Source organism: Cibotium barometz, chromosome 23 (genome assembly GCF_041138505.1).
Source record: "Cibotium barometz isolate CiBa-2024 chromosome 23, ASM4113850v1, whole genome shotgun sequence".
Taxonomy (NCBI): domain Eukaryota; kingdom Viridiplantae; phylum Streptophyta; class Polypodiopsida; order Cyatheales; family Cibotiaceae; genus Cibotium; species Cibotium barometz.
In genome coordinates this window covers 20,836,636-20,853,895 of record NC_141068.1, presented here as the reverse complement: position 1 = coordinate 20,853,895, position 17,260 = coordinate 20,836,636, and the positions used below count along the sequence as shown (strand labels likewise).

The window sequence follows — 17,260 nt, the reverse complement described above, 5'->3', positions numbered from 1 at the left end:
CCAAGGCTGTTGGGTGGGTAGCTATAGAGGCAATTCCATTTTCCCAACCTCCCCACAACGTCATGCCCAAATAGAAAGACCATCTCTTATCAAAATAAATCATGGTAGGGTACTATAAAGTTATTTATTGGATGTTACAAGAAGCATTAAGTTAGATAATATTGTAAGAAAAATAGCATTAAGTTAAAAACCTTGATGAAGAAAAATACAAATAGCTCTTTATGGATTGTACAATTTTAGAGAGGACCTAAGTTCACCTATGTGTAACACAAGACCCATGCATGAAAGAGAGATTCTAATAGAGAAAGAGCACATAAAATGCTTGAGGCATGGACAAATCTATATTCATTGTAAAAACAATTGTGCTTAAGGAAAATTTTTATCCTGCAACACACCATGAAGTTCATAAAAAAATATGTTTATATTTGTGGCAAAGTGTAGCCATGCCTCTGTCATCTGAACACAACTATGATAGTCACAAATAGGCATTTGGTCATCTGGAAGGCCACACCAAGCCATCTCTTGCAAGTTAATGCAAACTTTGGCCAATTTAGATGATCTACCTTTGGCACCATAGAAAGATGGATTGAACAAAAAATCTGAGCACGGGATTTATCATGTAGATGGCAACTTCTTGTTGGCAGCTAATGACAAAGGAAGAATTGATGCTTTAGTGACTCTTGGTCCTCAGAGCCACGAGCATGGCAAAAGCGATGGTCTCCCAAGCCTCCTTGACATTAGTGATGCTCCATGAATGTATTGAGTAGTTGTGAATCTTCTTCCTTGTGCTGGAGTAAATGATAAAAGTTTGTGCAAGTTCAAGCACACAATATGGTTCATTATTGACAGTATTAATCATTTTGGTGGTGATCTAATGATGTAAATTGATATGGTTATTGGCATGTCTACACCTTAGGTCATGGCAATGGCAGCCATGTACTAGATGTGCATTGTGAACTCTCATTAGGAAAAGAAAGCTGCCTTATCACGCCTCTGCAGGTAGGCTGGTGTTAAGAGAGCGTGGTAGTAATGGTTCAAAAGTGGCCACCACGACGATGAAGGAGAGGACACTCAAAATTGAAAACACCATCCACGAGCCTGTAATACAAAGCTACTCCACATGTTAAAAAAGCATGGCAGTCAACGATAAGGGTGACCAAGCATACAACAGTCCAGTAGAAACATATCCCAGCACACTTGCTAAACAATGCCTCAACATCTAGGAATACATCGCATCATCCATAAACAAACCTGGAAGAAAAGATGCATCCATCCGTTCCTGAGCCCAAGAGAATCTGTAATCCAATTTCAAGACATTAACGTGCTGCCCAAATGTAGTACACATGACCATTGAGACCGTGGAAAGAAGCTCCTAACTAAAAAGGACTCTCTCAAGTAGAAAAAAACATGCCATGTACTATGGATGAAAGCACCTCGCTCTCTGAAGCTGCGGCTATCTGTCTATGGTATGGTGACCCCTCGGAAGGGACTGTCTCGGATGCAGAGGCTACAGCCATCTGGTCTGATGTGTTATCTGGCTCCTCATGATCCCTTTAACACCGTCGTAAATGGGTGCCTGTCATGTGGGAAGGATGACGAAAATTTGTGATACGAGTCTGAGTCACATCATGCTGCTACTCTTGCTCTCGTCAGTGACCCAGAAGGTTCCTGCAGAGAGTATCGGTGACATAGCTCCTGAAGTTAAGAGGCCTAAACATCTCTGACTCCATAATCCATCCCCCAGGCTAAATGAACCAAAACCCTCTTAAAATTGGTTATGGAATCGACAATGTATCTCATAATACACTGGACATCTGAGCAGACAGCGCTCTCATAACGCTCTATCCCTTGTGGTACATACTCTGAAAATTCATTCTTCCTAGGGGAATGCTGCAGATTTATGAGCAAGTGGAACCATGGTATTTTCTTCTCCTCCACTCCTATGGGGCTTTTATGGCAACACAGTGCCCCTGATTGGTTGAGATCTCCCTCTTCCTTTGTATGAATTTATTTTACTTAATAGAAGTTTCAGAAAGCTCTTTTCTTTTGACCAGTAAAGTGTCAGAAGGACCTCTGCATCTCACATGCAGAGATCTGTCCCTATGCCTGTTCCTATAAAAGGTGGATGCATGTAGCTTTGCATTCTTCATCATACCAGCTATTTTGGGGCTAATTTACTGGATGTGTAGTGGTGGAGTGCATAGTGCATAGCAGATTTGTGAATAATGGCGGTGAGCTGAGAGGTGAGTGTGGATATAGACGTTGAGAGGTCAAAATTAGCCGTGTTTCTGTCCAAGTGATTGATGTAAACAGAGTCCAAGTTGTTGTGGAAATGGACACAAGTATAAGTGGAAATGGGGGGAGCTGGTGAGAGTGAAAAAGACCTGAAATGGTGAAGGAAAGGTAAGTATGATCTGCTTCAATTGGTAGGGGTGGAGTGGCAAAGTTATGGATCTGATGTACAAAAGCAGGGCACCCCAACAAGTAAACCACTATTCTCGAACCTCCTCCATGGGGAAAACAATTGAGCCCATCAGATAATGGCGACAAGCCATTGTAGATGATCAAGTCATATAGCACCCATCTCCAAAAGGGATTTGCCATATAAAATGATGTGACTAGTGTCCTTGAATGTCCTATGCATCGCCAAATCTGACATGTCTAACTCAGCCACAATGACAATGTTTGTGTCTATAGCAGTTTGACAAAAGAAGAAAACAAAGGGCCAGAAAAATACTCATTCTGGTCATGGAATGGGGAATGGTTGCCTAAAAGCTCATGATTTTCATCATGATTCTGCCCTGAGGCCCTGTGATCATAAACAGAGACCCAATGGTGAGCTATGGAGAATGGTGGGAAGAGAAGGCGAGAGAGATGAAGCAAATTGGTGGGCTTAAACGGAGGTGGACATGCAGCTAACAATTGCATCCATTCACTAAACTGATTGATTGATCAATAAATCATTCATTCATCCCCTTGGCAGCCCCACAGTTGAAGTGCCACTTGTCACTTGCCATGACAGCTGGATGGCCGACACTCGTCAACTACTCGCACTTGCCAGCTGGACTGCCACTTGTCAACTGGTGGGCAATCTGACAAGCTTCAGGTCGCCCACCACCACTAATTGATTCACCGTGTCCCAATGAATGCAACTGAGAAGGGGTTGTCAAGGAGAGAGGAGAGACCACACAAGAAGTAAAGAAGTAGGTAGTCAGCTCAGCCATCGTAAAATTACATTGGCCTCTTGCCTCTTCTGCATGACATGCACTGAAACAGTTATGCATCTGTTCATGAGTTGTCCAGTGGCCCGTCCGATTTGGTCTTTTGTCTCTCGCGTTTGGGAGGCAGTAGAGAGGTCTACTGTTTCGGCTCATCAGTGGATATTTGGGATTTGTCCTCAAGTCATTACTTCGGACAGTCACCTTGTGATATTCCATTTCCTTAGATGGACAGGACTTTGGCATATTTGGACTACACGGAATGGGTTCATCTTTGATTCCTTGTCTGGAATACATGGGCACATTCTACGTATCCGCGGTTTGCTGCTTTGGCAGTTTTCTTCTCCTCTCTCAGCTCAGCTACTGGATGCAGATGTTATTTCGTTATGGTCTACGGCGGCTCGGCTGGCTAATCTTTGATGCTTTTATCTGGGATGCTTATTTGGCTAGGAGGCTTTCTTATTAGTGTACAGGTTTGCATGGTCATGATCCTCTAGAGGATCTTTTGTGGGGGTTTTTTTTTGGGGCATAGGTTCTGTGTGAGCCATGTGGCTGATGTACATTTTTACATATAATATAAAACACCATTTCACGAGAAAAAAAAAAGTAGTAGGTAGCCGAGGGAGAGGGCTAACACGTGTCAACTGAGCACGTGTCCCCCGTCACTTTGTCAGCTGTCCTAGACCACCTCAGGCCAAGCCATTAGAGGAGGAGGGGGAGGCCACGAAGCTGAGTGGGGAAGGGTGGGAGATGTGGTCTTCAACAGCTGCCAACACACCACTGTTTTTCTTCGGTTTCCGTCATCCTTGCCATTGCCACCAGCCCCCTTCTGCGTTCACCGGGCACCTGGCAACAACGCAATAGCTTATTTGGGAGGTGCTTCGGACATGTCAAAGAGAGGGAGGATAAGGATCGAGGAGAGAGAAGATGTGTCAAGGAGAGAAGATGGAGGTTGTCAAAGAGACCAGTGGCAAAAACTGCTGACAAGCTGGAGCATCTTAACACAGCCTGAGCAGATGCACAGGACAGAAATCCGACAAATTAGTGCACGACCATCAGCCACCTCTTGAGAAAATATCGAGTTTATCTCCATTACAGAGCAGCAGCAGCTCATAGTTTTCCACCGGCAGCAAAACACTGAGGTGGTGCTTGTAGTTCCAACGAGTCTCACCACTGTGCAGCGTGAATCTGCGTAGATCAACTACCGTTCCACAACATTATGAACTCCTGACCTTGCAGCTTGACCTGTTTTGTGTATGTGTGGCGGAGGCGGTGCTTGTAGTTCCAACGAGTCTCACCACCAGTGTGGAGCACTAAGGCATGTGAATCTGCGCAGATCGACGACCTTTCCACAACATGACAAACTCCTGACCTTCCCAGCTCGACCTCAACACCACGGTCCTGTTTTGTGAATGTGTAGCGGAGACGGTTGGAAGGGTGGGGCGACAGGCAATTGAAGGGGACGGTGTGGAAAGGGGGCCAAGGGTGCCGGTGACGGGAGGAGGGGGTGAGCAGGGATAAGCGAGGTTGGTTGGAAGGCAGCTGAGCCCATGTCGGGCGTACAATAAGCACAAGAAGTCACGCCCAAAGAGGCCAGCAAGTTGGGTGGCTGGGTGGGGGGCCAGGCGGGCAGGTGGCCGAGGATGAGAAAGTGTTCGCCAAAATGGCATAGTAGCCTGCCTGTTTGACTAGGCATGGGGCAATTGGCAAATGTCAAGATTTGTGAGGCGCTGAACACGTAAAGGAAGGTGACAAATGTGAGCCGCACTGAGTAGGGTGAAGCAACGAGAGACAGAGTGAGCATGGTGTGACGAAATGAAATGATATATTAACGTCCTCAAAAGGCCAAAATGACCTATGAGACCAAAAAGGTTACAACAATTGGTGGATCTGATACAATGTCTGTGTAAGAAAAGCTAAAACAACTAAACAACTAACTGAAACTGAAACAACAACTATAAGGAAAAGTAAGGTACTAGGAGCTCCTAATGGATAACATCTGGGAAGGAAAACTCCAGCAACAAAGGTAAGCATCATATACATCACTATCCAAAGATGTCTCTCATCGGTCGATGGCGGATATCCTCAATGTCCTCCATGGTGAGTACTCTGACTGGACGTCTCCCATGCCGTGCTAGTATGGTCCTGATCCTCTGTTGTAGTCTCCGTCGGTGTTGGGATGGGCCTCTCATCTTGGGGCGCCTGGACCGCCCCAGCTCTATAGCCCGATCAATCAGTGTACCTCTGGTGCGGCTATACTCTCGGGCTAGCTGCAATGCCTGCTGGCCTGACTGCTCAATCTCTGGTCGAAAGAAGTCTGTAATCTGCCTCTGTAGGTGTCTCTCCCTCTCTGGTCCCCTCCCTCTCAAGAGACCCTCTATATGTCTACGCAGAGAGAGAGAGAGAAAGAAAGAAAGAAAGATATATTAATGTCTACGAGAGGCCAAAGTCGGCCTATGAGACAAAAAATAATAATACAACTGTGTTCTTCCGGTCATCGGAAGAAAATAAACAAAAGAAAAAGTGTGCATGTGTCTGGATACAACTGTGAATCATCATGGATCGGTGGAGCCCATATACAAACAATATAAGGGGGGTGGGGATGTGGATGGAGTGCTAAGGCAAGATGCATCTCTATATGCTGAAGGGGTAGTACAAGCATGCTATGCAGATCTATGTCTAACTCCATCCAGTGCCATAAGAGGGATATAAGATATCATACATCGCCGATGCTGAGGCTGTGAATGGCATGAACATGTACCCTGAGTCTGAATGAAAGCGAGCTAGCCTCTCCTGTGTCTCCATCTGGTGTCTCATTCGGATAGCTGCTATCTCTCGGTGACGGAGTCGGGGTGCTCTATATCCAGTCTGTCTAGGTCTCCTCCTGGCTCTCAATTCCTCTGCTCTCTGTGCGGTCACCCCACGTGGTACATCAGCTGGCACTGGCATAGCTCTCTGGAAGAAATCTGTGAGCTGGGACTGTCGCCCACCCCTAGTGGGAGCGGGTGTCTGGAGGAGTCTCTCTCGAGAACTATGAAGCTCTAGTAGTAGTCTGCCAAGCTGTCGCTGGTCCGAGGCCTCCATCAGCTGATGTAGTGAAGAGAGCTCCTCAAACAATCCCGCATATCTATCTCTGACCCCCTGGTGGGCTCTACATCTACATACAAAGTGATCCTCAGTCTCCACCTCCTCGCGGCACAATCTGCATATCCGCTCAGCTCTAGGAACCCGTGCCGCTCTCCCAGCCTCTATCTCTAGCTGATGTGATGAGACTCGTAGCTGTCCAATAGCAACGCGAGAGCTGTGTGGCATGTATACATCCATGTACCGCGGTCGATGTATAAACCCATCCCCTGAGATGCTCATAAAGTGGTCTCTGTAGTACAGCATCTTCGGTGGTAGTGGGCTCTCTGGTGCTATCCATGTCTCCTGTATGTAGTGCTGCCATAGAGAGAGAGAGAGATTAAGCGTCTACTAAAGACCCAATGGACCTATGAAACCAAGGCATATCTCATCATAGAATGGAAAATACAATAGAAAGAAAACATAAACATAGCTATCTCACTAGGGTGATACAAAACTGTCCATGGAAACTGATCATGGAATACTAAGAACATAGCAACATGAGAGCGACATCAGCTCCGAGTAGCTAGTATACAATTCTCCAAAATATCAAGCAGGGGCTAATGAGTATGGCCGAGAGGTCTCCCTCAGCTATGTCACGTGGAAAGGTGGCTCGATGGAGGTGGAGCATGTCCTGGATCTGGAGCTGATGAGGTGATCATGGTTGACGGGGGGGGGGGGCTGAGGGCGTCGGGCACGCTGGAGTGCAAAGGCTCGGTCCAAGGCAACTCCTCTCGAGTGAGGTGGGTCCAGAGCAGCTCGTGGAGGGTCCACAAGATCCACTATGTCGGTGTCCTCCACCTCCTGGGTCCAGAAGACACTGCTGATGGTTGGCTGGCGAGGGAGGGGGCGGGGTGTCTCAGGCCGAAGCTCTCTCAAGAAGGTGTCCCTGTGTCTATGGAGCTCAAGTAGGAAGAGGCCTAGGCAACGCTGGTCCTGGAAGTCAATGATCCTAGAGACTAGACCGAATCCCTCACGAAATAGACAGTGAAACCTCCCACGGATCTCTTGGTATACTGGGCAGTGGGATATGTAATGCTCCTCCGTCTCAACCTCTGTGTGGCATAGTCGGTAGATCCTCTCCTCTGGGTCTCCGTATGAGCTTCCTGACTTTGAAGATGTGCTCAGCTCTACCTATCTCCACTCTGAGGTGATGGGATGAAACCCGTATCTGGCCAATCGCAATCTGCATGGCATGGGACATGTGAACACTCTAAGTAGCCCGGCTGCTGGATGAATCCATCCTCAGTGAGTGTGAGGAAGTGATCTATGTAGAAGTGCATCTTCATGGGGAGCTCCGGAGGTGTGATCCATGTGCAATGGGTGTAGAGGCTAAGAAGATCGAACCGGATAACCCGTTTCGTATCCTCGTGAGAGAGAGCTGGAAGGGGAGTCCAAACTGTACGAAAGGGGGGGTAGGCGGTCCATGTGGAGCCCGTATACTGAGAACCAAGTGGAAACTAGTGCATACCATACTCCAGAGTGGCCCTCAAGTGCTAGCTGTCTGGAGGACTCCAGGGCAAGCCTCGGGTACCTGTGGGGATCCATGTGACTGATGCGATGGAGGTATGTGACTGTCTGGAAGAGTGCATCCACTACCATCGGGGCTACAGCAAACTCTGCCTAGATAATCTGGTGTGGGACTGATGGTTTGCTACGGATCATACGGGAGAACATCACGACATGGGGCCTCTCAACTCGCTGCCAATCCTCATCGGATAAATCTGGCCCCCAGAAGGCTGCTCCATACATCAAGGCTGGTGTGACGAGGGTGTCAAAAAGCCAGCCCTTCATCCTGGCCTCCTGGAAATGTGCCTGGAAGCATTGCCGCTCAAGTAAGCTCAAGGCTGCATATCCTCGTGTCACTCTGGCATGTGCAGCGGGAACCATGGTAAAGCGTGGGCCACTGAAAGTGACACCAAGGTAGAGATAGGATGAGACAATCTCCACAGGATCCCCTCTATATGTGAAGCTCAATCTGGATGTGAAGGGGCAAGAGGTATTGAAGACCGTTACCTTGGTTTTACCAAGGTTAACAGAGAGGTCCCGCCGAGAGCAAAAGTCATGTAAGGCATCCGAGAGAGAGTGGGCGAGAGGAGCACTACTACCGAAGAGAGGGTGCTTCATGTCGAAGTGAGAGAGAGGGAGCAGAGAGTGTAGGGAAGCATTGTGACAAAGAGAGCGTGTAGAGAAGCAATGTGAGAGCGAGTGGAGACAAAGTTGTCGAAGACAGAGTGAGGAGCAAAGTTGTCGAAGAGAGAGGGTACGGATACTTTTGTCAAGGAGAGAGGGGGGCCAGAATTGTTGAAGAGAGAGTATTTAGCATATATGTCCAAGAGAGAGAGGGAAGCACAAAAAAAGATATATTAAACGTCTACTAAAGACCCAATGGGCCTATGAGACCAAAGTAATACAATAATGTCCGTGGCATATCGCATCATGGAATTCCATGTCGAAGAGGGAGAGGGCACTTTTTGGCAAAAAGAGAGGCTGTTGGATGGTGAAGTGAGACAGAGGGAGCGCTTGTGACGAAGAGACAGTGTAGCAGGATGGTTGTGCGGAGGCAGCCACACAGTGGGTGTGTTGTGGGACACACAAGGAGCTCAAGTACCGGTTGGTCGGATGGGGCTATGTGAGAGTGAAGCAATGACAACACGCGGGGGTGATGCTAACGTCAATGGTGAGGGTGTGGGGTTAGGTGATGGCGAGGAGGGGTGATGAGGGTGAAAAATTGATGGGGAGGGGACGGTGTGTTGGACAGCCCAAGAGGATTCCTATGGGAAGCCCACGGGAGGCCGCTGTGTCAGACAAACCACCTACCCCCCCCTCCCACGTTCCAAACCACAGGCTCCAGTTTTCTCCATCGAAGATCTACTCGGGAAATAAGATGGCAGTGAACCTCTTCGATCTTCTCCAAATTAGCCCCAATGTTCGACAATGCCTTAGTGCACTGCTAGAGCAGCTCGGCGGTATGCCACCCAATTCTAGTGGTGGGCAGTATGGTGGGTTTCCAATCCCTACAAGGTTACGTGTTGCCAGTTGCATGGGAATCAGCCGCACCAACCCCTCCCTTACCGACTACCAGAGCCCCCACCTCTTTGTGGAGATTCATGGTACCCCACTTTCCGGGGCAATTGTTGGTGGCTCTAGGGTAAACCTAATGCCATAATTCACACTCCATGCCATAGGTCTCAAGGTAACAAGACCAGCCAACTTCTGTGTTCGGATGGCGGACCACCAACAGGAGGTGGCCCAATAGGCCTAGTGGAACGTGTCCTGGTAGTAAACCCAAGGAATCCCGTTCTTACTTGACTTTGTGGTGATCCAGCTCCCTGAAGTCAAAGGGGCCTACTCATTACTCATTGGTCAATCATGGCTTAGAGGTACAAGTGTACTATACGACTAGGGTTCTGACCGTTTATGGATTCCCCAAGAGCACGGTCCCAGAAGCTGAAATTGGAGGAATTTTTGGACCAAGGGATCCGTGGTGCCACAATAGCCCCCACTTCATCTCCCACCCCTTAGAGGACCACGTCTTGGCCTACTGAAGAAGGCCTTGTCCCCGATGGTGATGAGTCGGAACTACTTGACTAGCTCCAAGCGACAGACGGCATGACATCCTTTATGGTGGACATCGCGGAGGCACCAAACGACTCTACCAACCCTCCCTCAGAGCACTATGAGGATGTAGGGCTAGGGGAACCCGTCACAGGTCACCACAGAGGGTGCAGGATGGTCAAACCCCTCTCAAATAAGGTTGACAAGACCCAACCATGGGCTCAACTGATCCCCCACTACACTAGCCCAAAGAATCAACACAACCAACATTCCCCTTGGGGGAGTGTCCTAAGTCTTAGACGGAAGTATACTATAGCACCTTTCCAATTTATCACCGGCCAGCAGCCCACAATCCCACCCTCCTCTTCAAAGAAGCTATGACAGGGGAACCCCTCTCCCTTCCGTCTTGCCAAGACCCCATTCAGGAATTCAACCTCGGCACTACAGAGGAGTCACGTCCCATCCTGCTAACCTCTTGGCTGTGGGATCACCCAACCTTACTTGAGCAAGCGGCCACATTTTTCCAATCTTATAAGGATGTCTTTGCCTGGACACATTTTTCCAATCTTATAAGGATGTCTTTCCACCCGACATTGGTGTTCACACCATACCACTCGAGGAAGGGACTTGACCAGTTCGTGGGCAGGTCTACAAGCTCAACCCAAAGTATGCAGAGGTAGTCAAAGTGGAGCTGGAAAAGATGGAGGAAGCCCACATCATCTCCCCGGTGGAACACTCTGAATGGCTTTCCCCATCGTCATCTCCCCTAAGAAGAAGACCAACAAGATTCGTGTATGTGTGGACTTCCTGTCCCTCAACAAAGCAACCATCAAGGACGACTTTCCACTCCCATTCATGGATCGGGTTTTAGAGGATGTCTGGGCATGCCCTGTATAGCTTCATGGACATATTTAGTGGGTACAACAAGTCGCCCCACCTGGATGACTGCCCCAAGAAAGCCTTCATCACCCAATGGGGCACCTACACCTACAACAAGATGCCCATTGGACTGTGTAACGATCCAGCTACCTTCCAACGGATCGTCACCATATTTCAGGGAGTACCACCTCACTTTCTTCGCACTTTCATAGATAGCGGGTCGTGTCTGGAGATGGTTGCTGCTATTCCAAGAATTCGATTTTGAGATCCTCCTCTACAAAAGCAAACATCACGTCATGGTGGCCCACCTCTCAACATCACGTAATAGCAGACCACCTCTCCAGCATCAACACTGGGGAGCTTGCAACAGGTATTGATGATGAACTTCCTGACAATGTCCCCGGATTGATATTTTGATGTTCTTGCCTTGCTTTCCACAGGACAGTTTGCAATCGGTGCTAGTCCAAAGACAAGTGGCGGCTTTTGGTGAAGAGGCGACCCTTCCAAATCATTGCTTGGCCAACTCTACAAAGCTGGTCATGATGGTGTTTTCCGGAGGGTGCATCAGTCCTCACGAAGTGCCTCACTTGGTAGACTCCCGTTCTGGTGGTGGTCAGTATCCACGACACATCTCGGGTGCCCTCTTCTTTCAACACGGCTTGTGGCGGCTGACAAATGTTCAAAGATTCCATTTAGTTCGCCAAATCTTGTGACACTTGTCAACGGTGTGGGGCCAAACTCACCCATCGATCTCACCGACCTCTCTAGATCTCTCTCGCATGGTCACCACTCAAGAAGTGGGGCATTGATTTCTGGGGCACATCGATCTTGTGGCACACCCGACCTGGTGCAAATACCTTCGTGTCACCACAGATTAAACGACCAAGTGAGCGGAAGCCGCCATTGCTCTGCTGCATCCCACCTCTTCCATGCCTAGCCCCCGTACCATCCATCTGTACATTTTCATCCACTACTATCTCCTGCTCTCCGAGAGATTCCCACATCACCACTGCCTTTGGTCTCCACCCACTACACCGACGTATTCCACTACTTTTGCCACAGGCCACCATTTCCTTTCCATCATCTCCTCTACTACGAATCTATCAACCTCCGTTGCCACCTATTTTGGACTAAGCCTGAAATCGCCGCCTCCCCTTGGCCCTCTGCATGCTTCCTCGCCTATCTTCTGCAGCAGCCTCCTATTCCATTTACCTCTTCGCCGCCACCCCGCCAGCCTCATCAGTCAACCCCGATAGCATCCCGTATCTCACCTCGGGTGCAAAGGGATCTTCCCACCTCATCCCATCGACGCACTGCCCCTCCCGCCACCACCCCTGCCATCGTGCCTTTGGCGTGGCGTCATCCATCCGCACCCCATCCTCGATAGCAACAATATCCCCCCTCTCCATCTTGCCCCTTCATTGACAGTAGCAAGTTCCATCTAGCTTACCACCTCGCCAACCACCCACAGCACCCTCCCCACTTCTCCACCTCCATCGGCGGCCAGTCAATCGTCCTCAAGATCCCCTCCCGACACTCCTACTACCGTGGTGAGCACCGCCATCCCTGTAGTTATCCCTACCATTGCATCTGAAGGACCTTCCTTGCCTACACCTACTTTGGGTTCTCCACACGAGGTAACCATCCGTGTAGATTGGGAGGACGACACCGAGTGCATCGAGCTAGGTGAAGGCCCCAGAGTAGGGGAGACTTGCTGAGTGGATTGACTTCATGGAAGATTATTTTGCCATGGTTGGTTATAATGAAAACAACAAAGAAATCATGGCTCACCTAAAGCTATGTGGACCGCCCAAGATTTGGTGGAAGTCTACATGTCAACTCAGCTCATTAATGAAAATAATCTTACTTGGAACAATTCAAGGCCATTATTAAAGAGAGATATCGCCCTGTCAACTTTGAGATATCCTTGAATGTCAAAGAAGAGGTAGACCTCTGGATGTGTACCATTTGGAGTTTATCCAACTTTCAAAGTATGCACCTCCCTTGCCTGGGGCGTAGCGATTAAGGCGGTTCATCACTGGTCTACAACATCCACTTAGTTCTTAAATAGAAGACTTTCAACCGACCTCCATCTAAAATGTTGTGCTCGAAGCTAAGGCCAAAAAAAGCCATGTGGAGCCAAAGTAGGCTTGTTGGGGCAAGTCAAGCCTCAAATCAATCTTACCCTTTGAGTAGAAAGTGTCCACCTCCTTCAAGAAGTGGATAATCGGATGTTGGCCAAGGTTCCAAGGCCCATCAATTTGAGATATGAAGTACCCCTCCCTCCTTTGCAAATCTTACTCCTGAACTTCTTCAAAGGGCCAAGGAGGAGAACCGTGCTATGAGTGTTTTGATGAGAACCACAAGGCTCGTGAGTGTGGGAGACCCTTGACTTAGTCTCCCCCTTGTATGACGAATCGGTGTCCGGCCTCTTCAGTCAACTCTTGCCCCAACCCTAGGAACAATTGGGCTACATTACTTTCTTGGTATTGAAGCATAGAGACAACAAGACAATTTATTTCTTACTCAATCTAATTATGTGGAAGAGCTGTTGGAAAAGTTTGATATGGATCATTGCAAGCCCATTGCAACATGTATGGAGCCAAATCTAAGAATTTCAGTTCAACCAAGAAGTAGGTGTTGATGGAAACACTATATAGACAGCTTATTGGGAGTCTAATAATGTGACTATCACTCGGCCGGATATTGCATATGCAGTTGGCAAGCTTAATCAACACATGGATGACCCAAAAGATTCTCGTTGGCGAGAAGCCAAGCATGTGTTGAGGTACTTAAAAGGCACATATAATTTTGGGCTTGAATATGTTTCCACATTTGATCTTGTATTGTCAGGATATTGTGATGTCGATTGGGCAACAGATGTGGATGATAGAAAGTCAATTTCAGCTTATATCTTTCTCTTGGTTCGAGTGTTATTTCATGGAAAAGTAAGAACCAACTGTGGCATTACCTTCAACAGAGGCTGAATATATTTCAGCAAAGAATGTTGTATGTGAATGTGTATGGCTGAGAAGATTGCTTGGCGAATTGATGTTCACTTAGAATGGGCCAACACCTATTCATTGTGACAATCAAAGTTGTATCCAGATTGCAAAGAATCCACTGTTCCATGAACGCACAAAGCATATTGAAGTTCATTATCATTTTGTTTGTGAGAAAGTGCAAGCATAGTAGGTGGAATTGATTTTTTTGTTCTTACAAATGATCAAGTGCCAGATATTCTTACCAAACCACTCGGAAAAGCCAAGTTTGAGTTCTTCAGAGACACGATGGGTGTCAAAGAGAATATGCTGATCATTAAGGGGGAGATTTGATGGATATAATGCTCATTTATTCTTAGATTTGTGGATCAGCCATAGAGAGATGTGTGGCACTCGCAAGAGCTTCATAATCATATATAGGATGCATAGGACATTCTATTTAGCCATCCGCAGACAACTTCAGCCTTCTCTCCCAGACTTGATCACGACACTCAGACTGGTTTTGTTCAGGATTGGAGCATTCTGGACAACATCTTTACCTTTTGGGAGGCGACAGCTTCGGCCAGGATGCGGCAACAGGACCTCATTGTGCTACTCCTAGACTATGAGAAAGCTTATGACAGGGTGGATTGGAGCTTTCTAGAGGGCACTATGAGCCGGATGGGATTCCCCATGGAGTGGATTCGTGGAGTCTCGGGACTTTATTCAGCATCTCATAGCCAGATTCTCATTCAGGGAGCTCGAGGCGATAGATTCCCCCTTTCCCTGCTCGGTTCGATAGGGCTGTCCTCTGGCACCGTACCTCTTTCTATTTGTCACTGAGGCCATGAGTAGTTCTTTCTCCACCCAGGAGACCAAACTTCATGGATTGCGCCTTCCCCTCCACACGCAGGAGGAGCTACTAGACTCAGAGTTTGCAAACGACACAATAACCTACCTCGCAGGAGATGTTGGGAATCTCCAGAGATTCACGGAGGTGATCGAGATTTTCTGCGGTCCATCAGGAGCACAGATCAACTAGCACAAGTCGTGTGGTTTTTGGGTAGGGTCGACACCCGCCCCGACTTGGCAACCAATTGAGGATTTTAGTGGATCCCGAGGGGCACTCTAGTTCGCTACCTCAGTTGCCAGGTTGGCATTAATCTCTCTCAAGCAGTAGCAGCAGCTCGCTCCGCTTCTTCTGAGTATTCGGAAGAACTTTTATACTGGAGCTCATCGAGGCTATCCTTACCAGGCAGAGTGGTGGTGGTGAACCAGAAACTACTTGCCACCATGTGGTACATCACTTCGTGTTGGGCCTTTTCTCGGGCATGCATTGGCCAGGTACAACGTTTGATCCGGAACTTCTTGTGGGCCGCAAGTGATGGGCGGCCAGCCAAGGGCAAGGTGGCATGGAGAGTGATCATTCAGCCACGTAGCAGAGGGGGGCTTGGCCTCATCGATCCCGCATTGGTTTTTGGGCACGGGAATGGCACATAGATCCGACACCGGCCAAGGTAGCCAAGGAGAGATAATGGTGGGTATGGATTTGGGAGTGTCGACCTCTCACGCGTCTGCAATGGGACCCGGGAGAGTGGACTTCGCATGAACCAATAGATCGGGAGGAGACTCTGGATGCCCCTTTCTTTGCATATACAGCGCAGCTTGGCCCCAGGATCCAGATACCTGAGATAGATGGCACTCCGGCAGCAGCAGCACATTGGTGGTCTCAGGACCTATCACAGCGCTTTCTTTTAGATTTCTAGAAAAGGATTTGGGATAGCTTCCGGACAAGGAAGATCACTCTCTTTCTTTGGTTGATGGCACATAGGAGTTTGGCGGTCGGTACTTGGCTGGCAGTTGGAGGTCGGCAACTTGCCCGAGGTGCGGGCACCCCCAGGAGTCTCAGCGACATTGCTTTTGGGATTGCCCGAAGGCTCATCAGATTTGGCAACAGATTCTCTGCATCTTCGCTCTATGGACAAGGCATCGACTCGGATTATCACTTGGGGTACTATCGCTTGGGCCACCGAGGCTAGAGTGGTCAGGACTTATGAGGAGGATGGGGAAGGACCAGCCCTTCAGGTCTCCCACCATCGTATTGCAACAGTACCAGTCAGCCCCACCAACAAGTGGCTGGCGCGACCAATCTCCTGCAAAAGATGGAAGATTCGCAGCAACATAGGAGCCTGGCACATTTGGTGTGCTAGATGCAGCAAGGCCATCGAGGGTACCCACACTCCGTTGGGTGAGACAATCAAGAGCATATGGCTCAATATCATTCACACCCTCCGCGGTAAGTGGGGGAAGCTACAGGGGAGGTTCTAACCGCATACAGAAGCAGTGGGAAGCCTTCTTGAGACTTTGGAGGCTTGACCCTTTCCTCACAGATAGAGGCGGTGACCCCATCTGGCATTACAGACCACCTGTGTGGTTGTTCGCCCACCCGCCCACCCCTCCCCCTGTATGAGATAGCCTTCTCCTCACAGAGCGGCCACCCGGAGGAGAAGCATCTCTTCCCCTTTGATCACTTGTTTCCCGCCCTTATATGAGGCGAGTTTGTATTTAGCCCGTCGTTATTATACTTAGCCCCTTGTGGCTGATTTTTCTTTAACTAATTGAAGGATCTTTTTCTCGGGAAAAAAAAGGACATTCTCTTTAGTTAGTATTTTATTCAAGTTTTAATGTATGGGCACTTAAGTGACTTTAGGACATTTATTAGGTGTGAACACTTTTATTAAAGTTTCAGCCATGAAGAGGTACGCGCATCAACCTTTCATCTAACACATGCAATTGTAATCGATTCAATACACAATGCAATGTTTTTGGTGCTTTCTCTCTGTCAATAGTCTAATTGCTACATTAAAGGTTTCATGGTGATAATTGTTCAATCATTCATCTGATTGTTTAAACATTATAGGGGTAGTAGGAGACAGCACAAATGCGCCTCTCCTTCCCTTTGAGTGTGGCCCCGAGGGACAGGCTGGAGCACGGAGTTTGTTTGTGCCACCATTCATGGGCAAGCAATAGAGCTCTCACACCGTCTATAGGATCTATTTATGGATACTCTATGCATACTTTATACATGCTCTATTTATGCATGCTTTCTCCATGTTTGCACCCATGGGTGATGGGGTTTAGGATTAGATAATAGAGAGAATGCATAAAGCATACTCTATGCATACATAAAGCATACTCTCTATGCATTCATAAAGCATACTCTATCCATATATAAAGAGCTATGCATACTCTATGCATGCATGGAGCTTGCATACTTTATACATGCATAGAGCATACATAAAGAGTATGCATGCTTGCTCTGTATGGCTGCATAGAGAGAGTATGCATGTCTATGGATGCATACTGATAAGTATGCATAAAGAGCTATGCATGCATAGAGTAATGCATGCTCTATACAGATTTGGATCTTGCATACTATTTATTCTCTATGCTCCCATTTTTTATACATGCTCTATGCTCTATGTTTTTTCTATTTATGCT

The 17,260-nt window shown here is 48.0% G+C and overlaps 1 long non-coding RNA gene across 3 annotated transcripts; it reads right to left on the bottom strand.

The window, feature by feature from the left end:
* Nucleotides 1-319: 319 nt before the first annotated feature.
* LOC147625729 (uncharacterized) lies at nt 320-16,080 on the bottom strand. Of its 3 annotated transcripts, none has more exons than XR_015268721.1 (3): nt 13,750-16,080; nt 1,252-1,295; nt 320-1,098 (listed from the first exon to the last, which is right to left on the bottom strand). It is a non-coding gene; the product is annotated as an uncharacterized LOC147625729 (long non-coding RNA). The 3 variants fall into 3 exon arrangements; XR_015268720.1 differs by lacking the exon at nt 13,750-16,080 and adding an exon at nt 4,927-12,117 and having other exon boundaries at nt 1,252-4,827; XR_015268719.1 differs by lacking the exon at nt 13,750-16,080 and adding an exon at nt 1,434-12,072.
* Between the last annotated feature and the right edge of the window lie 1,180 nt (nt 16,081-17,260).